This window comes from Phoenix dactylifera, chromosome 5, assembly GCF_051530095.1.
Source record: "Phoenix dactylifera cultivar Ajwa chromosome 5, Ajwa_hap1_PhDact_Kaust_v1.1, whole genome shotgun sequence".
NCBI lineage: Eukaryota > Viridiplantae > Streptophyta > Magnoliopsida > Arecales > Arecaceae > Phoenix > Phoenix dactylifera.
Genome location: NC_143194.1, coordinates 36,119,625 through 36,125,682, shown reverse-complemented (window position 1 = coordinate 36,125,682; position 6,058 = coordinate 36,119,625).

Below are 6,058 nucleotides of genomic sequence, written 5' to 3'. Positions count from 1 at the left end.
ATGGAATACATGCATAGCCTGAAATATCACTTCCTTTTTACCATCATCCAAATATATGGCCGGCTTTGATGTATGAGTATTGGTATGAGAGTATTGTATACAATTTGGGCTTCACTTGCTAGCAGGACTAGGTTCTTATACTCTAAAAAAAATTCTATCCTCATGCAAGTGCTAGTTTTATCTTAAAATTGTTCTGTTTTGATACTGAAAGAAAGATAATAAATGAATGCTAAGTATTTTATTAGCTAAAGATATAGTGCTTTGTTATAACGATTCATGTGGTTCAACACCAATGTTCAACACAACACGAATTTGCATTATACATAACAGAAATGATGATAACAAATCTATTTCTATAATGTAGTTTGCTATCTATAATTTACACAGTTCACCAACGACCTAGTATTGTAGAAATCAAAGGTGATTCAATATTTTTATGTACCCCTTAAATAGCAAAAGTAAGAGAGTGCCTAACTTGTCTAATGAATACCAATTGTTCATTACCATGACTTTTCCATGTGGATGATGTTCTATGAAGATGGACATTAACATGATATGTTTTGGTGACTTACACGAAATATCCTATTGCTCAAGAAAAACTGCAGGTACTGTGTACTCTTTTTAAGATTAGAAGGAGAAAATATTGCCTAATGCCCTTTTAAAACCCACTAGTACTACATGCAAGCATGTGTCCTCCTGAGTGGTGGATTTGCATGCCTAAGATAAAACTTAAAACGCCAATTTGCATGCCTGTTTGATGCAAATATGCCTCTATATATAAGAATTTAGGTGCATAATACGCCTTCATATCTTTAAGCGTTTGCATGCACAATATGTGGTAAATGCTACAAACGATTTCATGAGCATTCGATGATTTATTATTCTGTCTATAAATAAGCAAACCATGACGACTTCTATACTTGATGGTATTGTTATTTGCTGTGTATTAGAAAAATATATTCACAGATGCTTCCAACTAGATTATGGTGTGTGTTGCCAAGAGAAAATAAAATGATAATTAACACTGCCAAAATGTGAAGCGTGAAGTGAAAACACGATACCATGCCAAAGAATGAAAATCTCGTTGAAAGAGGTGGGGAAAGGGGCCGGGGAAAAAACAAGAACCGGTTTCTCTAATATATTTCTCTAGCATGTATAGTTATTCTTTTTTTTTTTTTTTGCATTTTGAGACAATCAGATAATACTTCCAATTCCTTTTCTAGACTGATAAATTGTATCCATCTAACTAACTAGATCAATGACCCGTTGTCCACAACCTTTATATTCCAAGTTTAGCTCTTCCATATATCCTACAGCACTAGGAGCTTCTAAACTTTTCTAACAAGGTGTTGTGTATAAAGCTGTCTACAGGTGAGACATCCAATTTGATGTACTAAAGCCATTATACGAGCAAATTTTGGTACTTGTTATTAAAGGTCAAGGTAGTAAAGAAAATCCTCCATTGTGCGCATCAAAGATGATTGTATAAACGTAAGCGGTATTTCGCAATAGCAGCTCCGAGAAGCTGGGCTTAGGGTGCGCCTCCTGCTGTCATTTCAGTGACTCATAGGGCTTCCTCAGCTCAGACTGGTGTCGCCATCTCTCCCAGGACCGGAATGATTATCCCTGCCCGATGGGTCTACATTCATCCCTGAATGCCGAACTTGCTTGCCCGTTGGATAAGAAAGCTGACTTCGTTAGAAGGGAAATCGAAGGGTCTTGTATCCTTCTATTCTTCCTCTAAATCCATCCGTAAGACTTTCCTTCTCCTCCCTGTTAAAATCTGAAGTCTCTTCCTCCCATGACCATGGACTGCATTCACCAGAATACCGTACATGACCAAGTGATACATACTTAAGTCATCCAATAACCTAAATACATATTTAGACAAATTGATTTAAAGTTACTAGAACATCATGTTGACTAGTAAACAGTACATATTCAGGTGATGCATACTTAATTGACGAATTTTTGATATATATTTTAAGGACTCGTTTGGTTTGCGAGAAGAGGGGAGAAAGTGTGGTTAGTAGAAAAATAAGAAAATGTCTCAAGTTTGATTGGAGGTTTCAAAGAAAAAAAGATGTGAAAGTAGCTTTTCTATGAAAATAAATTTTACATAATTTATGAAAAAAATTATGTGGGACATGGGAAGCTACTGAAAATTATGCTAACTTTTTTCCTTAAGCCATCATAATTTTCTTGATAACTATTTTTAATAGTCAATCTTAAACTATTAAAAAATTGCTATTGAAAATTACTACATTATAAAGGAGTTGTGGTAATTCTAATATATAAATATATTAATAACTATTAAAAATTACCATAATATAAAGAAGTGGTCTAATTATTAAAAATTGTTAGAACTCTAAAAACTCAACCTAATAAATATTTTTAATATTATTTCTAAATATTGAAGAATAGTTTTAAATATTTTAGATTTGAAGTATTTGAAGTATTTAAATATTTTTCTTGTAGATAAAAAGTGTATTTTCTATACCACTTTTTTATAGTCAACCAAATATGCAAAAGCCACTTTTTTGTGTATCATATATACAGATATCAGTTTTCTAGAAAAAAAACATTATACTAAACTAAATTTCTTCCCACAAACCAAACAAATCCTAATCTTGTTTTTATACATACCCAGCATTGACCCAATACACTTCTCCAAGCAAATCGGTGCATATTCGGGCAAATTAATACAATTTCCAAAACATGGTGTTCACTAGTACATGATGCATATCTAGGTGATACACATTTGAGGAGTTTCTGGTATATATTGTAAGCTCATTTGATGCATGCCCAACAACGATCTATCTTTAGGAAAATCAATACACATCTAGACAAATTGATACATAGTTTTCAGGATATCGCGTCTACCATTACATAGCATATATTTAGATGATACATACTCGAGAGTTTCTCATACATACTTCAAGTTTCTTTGATATGTACCTGTTGTCATTGTTCAGCTCGACCAAGGTGCTGAGCTAGCTGAGCAACTGGAGTGCTCGGATATTTGGCTACTTAGACCGTAAGGGTCAGCTGAAGATCATGATGTGTCTTCAAGGTGGTGATGGTTCTCATGCTAGTCACTCTCGAGGTGATGTTGGGCGGAGGAGATTGTGCTTGAACATTCGCTATGACATTGGATTTGACCTAAAACAGGAAAGTTAGAGAAATCCTCTTATCAGAGTGTGTCCAAATGGAGACCTGCAAATTCTTAAGTCAGACAGATTCTTAGGGAACAATGGAGGTATTATGAGAGCAACATGGTGGTAGTACAATAACATAAGAAAGCTTAAGTGCACTTACCTATAAGATCCTTTGGGAACTATTTATATAGGTGAGGGTTGGCGCATGTCACCGAGAAATCCAAGAGCACAGATCGGCCATTTTTGGTAACTGATAGCACGTCCCAAAAATTATGTGCAAGTGTTTCACTCAAGCATCATGCTCCGTGCATCTCGATCTTTCGTCACATAGTTATGGAAACTATTTGTGATTGTGGCCGAGGTGTCGCCATCTAGGGGAGATTTTGAAATTTAAAGGATTCTCCATGTGCCTTCGAGGTCGACGATGTGGCAAGTTTTGGCTAGTTGATCGGAGGGTTTGTGGCGAGCTTTGATTGGTTGATCTGTCACATCGGCTATGGTCGATTCTGAGTGCATCAATACCCAACAACAACGCAATATATACCTCAAAGCAAGTCGATATATACAATTTTTAGAACATTGTGCTCACCAGTATATAGTCCGTAAGCATCACTACAATAAAATCAAGTATTGTCAGTGCTTTAAAAAGCATTGCAAAAGCTTCAGCGATGTGAGAGTGGCAACAAAATCTGTCAATGCTGCTAGAAAGCGTCGTTAATTAGCGATAAAATGCCAATGTTTATAAGTATCGACAGTTAATTTTGAGGCTTTCAAGTCCATCACTATTACTCAAAAATTAATTTTCTTGAGAAATATTACTCACAAATTAATCACACCATTAAAAATCACACTTGAAGGATTGTTTGATGTTGTTACTCATCAAAAAAGTTAGCTATGAGCAACAGTAACAACTATGATATGCCGGTTCTCTAGTTAAATAAGCAACAAAGTATCACAATAATGTCTTGAATGCATAAAGCAGCCAGCCTTATGCTAACTTTTTCCATTTACAATTTACAAATTATATACCATCCCCTAATCCCAACCCAAACCTCAACTCCGACCTCCGCCTTCGATTCCATTTTCTCTTCTCATTCTCGCGTCGGCAGTGGCCACTTCTGCACCATCGTGGAACCGCCATGAGGTTCCGAGGCCCCACAATCGAGCGGCGATCTGCCTCCTTCTATGGCCTGGCATAGGGGGCCTCCGACCGAGCAACGCCGATTTAGCTACCGGAGAACCACTTGAAGCTCCCTCAGTGGCCGGAGATCAATGGAGCATAGGGCCGGTGCTCGTGGTGATGTCGCCGGAGAACACAGTTGCAGATCTGGTTCGGGTGGTGGTGGAGACATATGCCAAGCAAGGTAGCTGACCGTTGCTCCCCCACACCGATCTGCTCCGGGCAGCTAGGGTTTCCGTTGCCTTAGTTCGGGTGGCGGAGTACATGCACTCCCTCCTCTCCTCTCTCTCTCTCTCTCTCTCTCTCTCTCTTTGACAGCAGCTCGGGTTTCCATCGCCTTGGGGCATTGGCGTTTTATAAGGAGACTTGGCAGTTGAGCATTGCGGTTGGACCATAGGATTCCGATAACACTTTTAAGCGTCGTCTGGCCCAAGTCTTCTCCGATGATACTTATAAGCATTGTCTTAGGTTAGTGTTTAAGGGGTTTAAAGAAAAAGTTAGTGTTAAGTGGGGGACGGGGAGTTTAGTGAGTAGGATTCCGACGATGTTTTTAAGCACCGTCTGCTTCTTTCCCTATTTGGCTTCTGACGATGCTTAGAAGCATCATCTTACAAATTTGCTTTCGACAACGCTAATTAGCATCGTTTTAGTTTTATCCCTACCAACGCTACTTAAAGGCGTCAGCAATTTTGCACTGGAGCCAAAATTACCGACACTTTTACCTAGCGTCAGCATGTATACGTTGGCATCATCCCTTTTTCCTGTAGTGCATATGATACATACGTGGGATGGGTAGGAAGAAGATTCAGAGGAGAAGAAAGAGACATAGGAGGAGGAGAAAGAGACATAGGAAGGAGGAGAAAGATCTCATGGATAGATGAAAAGTAAAAAATTGCTTGATAAGAAAGAAGAAAGAAATACAGACGAATAACACTTTATGTATTTTTTTTATTCTTTGAATTATTGATGGATGAACTTTGGGGGAGAAATTTCACCAACTCTTTAATTTTTACTTTAAAATGCAAACAATAGAACACATGGTAAAATAAAAATGATCATTTTATATTATCTTCCCTCGTGCATGCATCACAGGATTTTTTTTCTTCAAGATAGCCGTTCGTGGGATTTGCCACATTTTTGTTATCAAGCAAATTCAGGTGCACTCAAGATGATGAGCCACGCAATGCCAGTATGCCCATGGGCTACATAGATTTGGAGTCGTTGAGCATTGCCGGGTGGGGCATCGCCTGTGCCTATTTGGCCTATCATATCTGGCTGGATAGAAATAAGAGGATCTTCGAGGACAGAATGTCACCCCTAAGGACTATTGTGGACAGGGCACGCTATCAGGCTGCTGAGGTCACCGAGGCTTTTATGGTTGCTTCATCTGGGATGGCTAAGGAAATTTGGGACTCCCTTTCTGCTACTATAGCACCCAAGTTTGTCTTGTTTCTTGAGAGCTCCCACCCCCTGGCCATCTCAAGAAGAATTTTGATAGGAGTCTGTCAAGCGGAGGCGACAGAGCTGGAGCTGTTTTTGTGATTAGGGACCATGACTCTAGGTTGATTGCTGCGGGAGGGGGGAGAGGCATGCCTTTGAGGCATCATCCATTGAGGGCTGAACTCTGAGCTGCATAAGAGGGTATTTTCTACGCGAGACAGGTGTTAGGGGCTACGAGCATCATCTTTGAGGAGAACTCAGTCGTGCTGCTTGGGTGGAT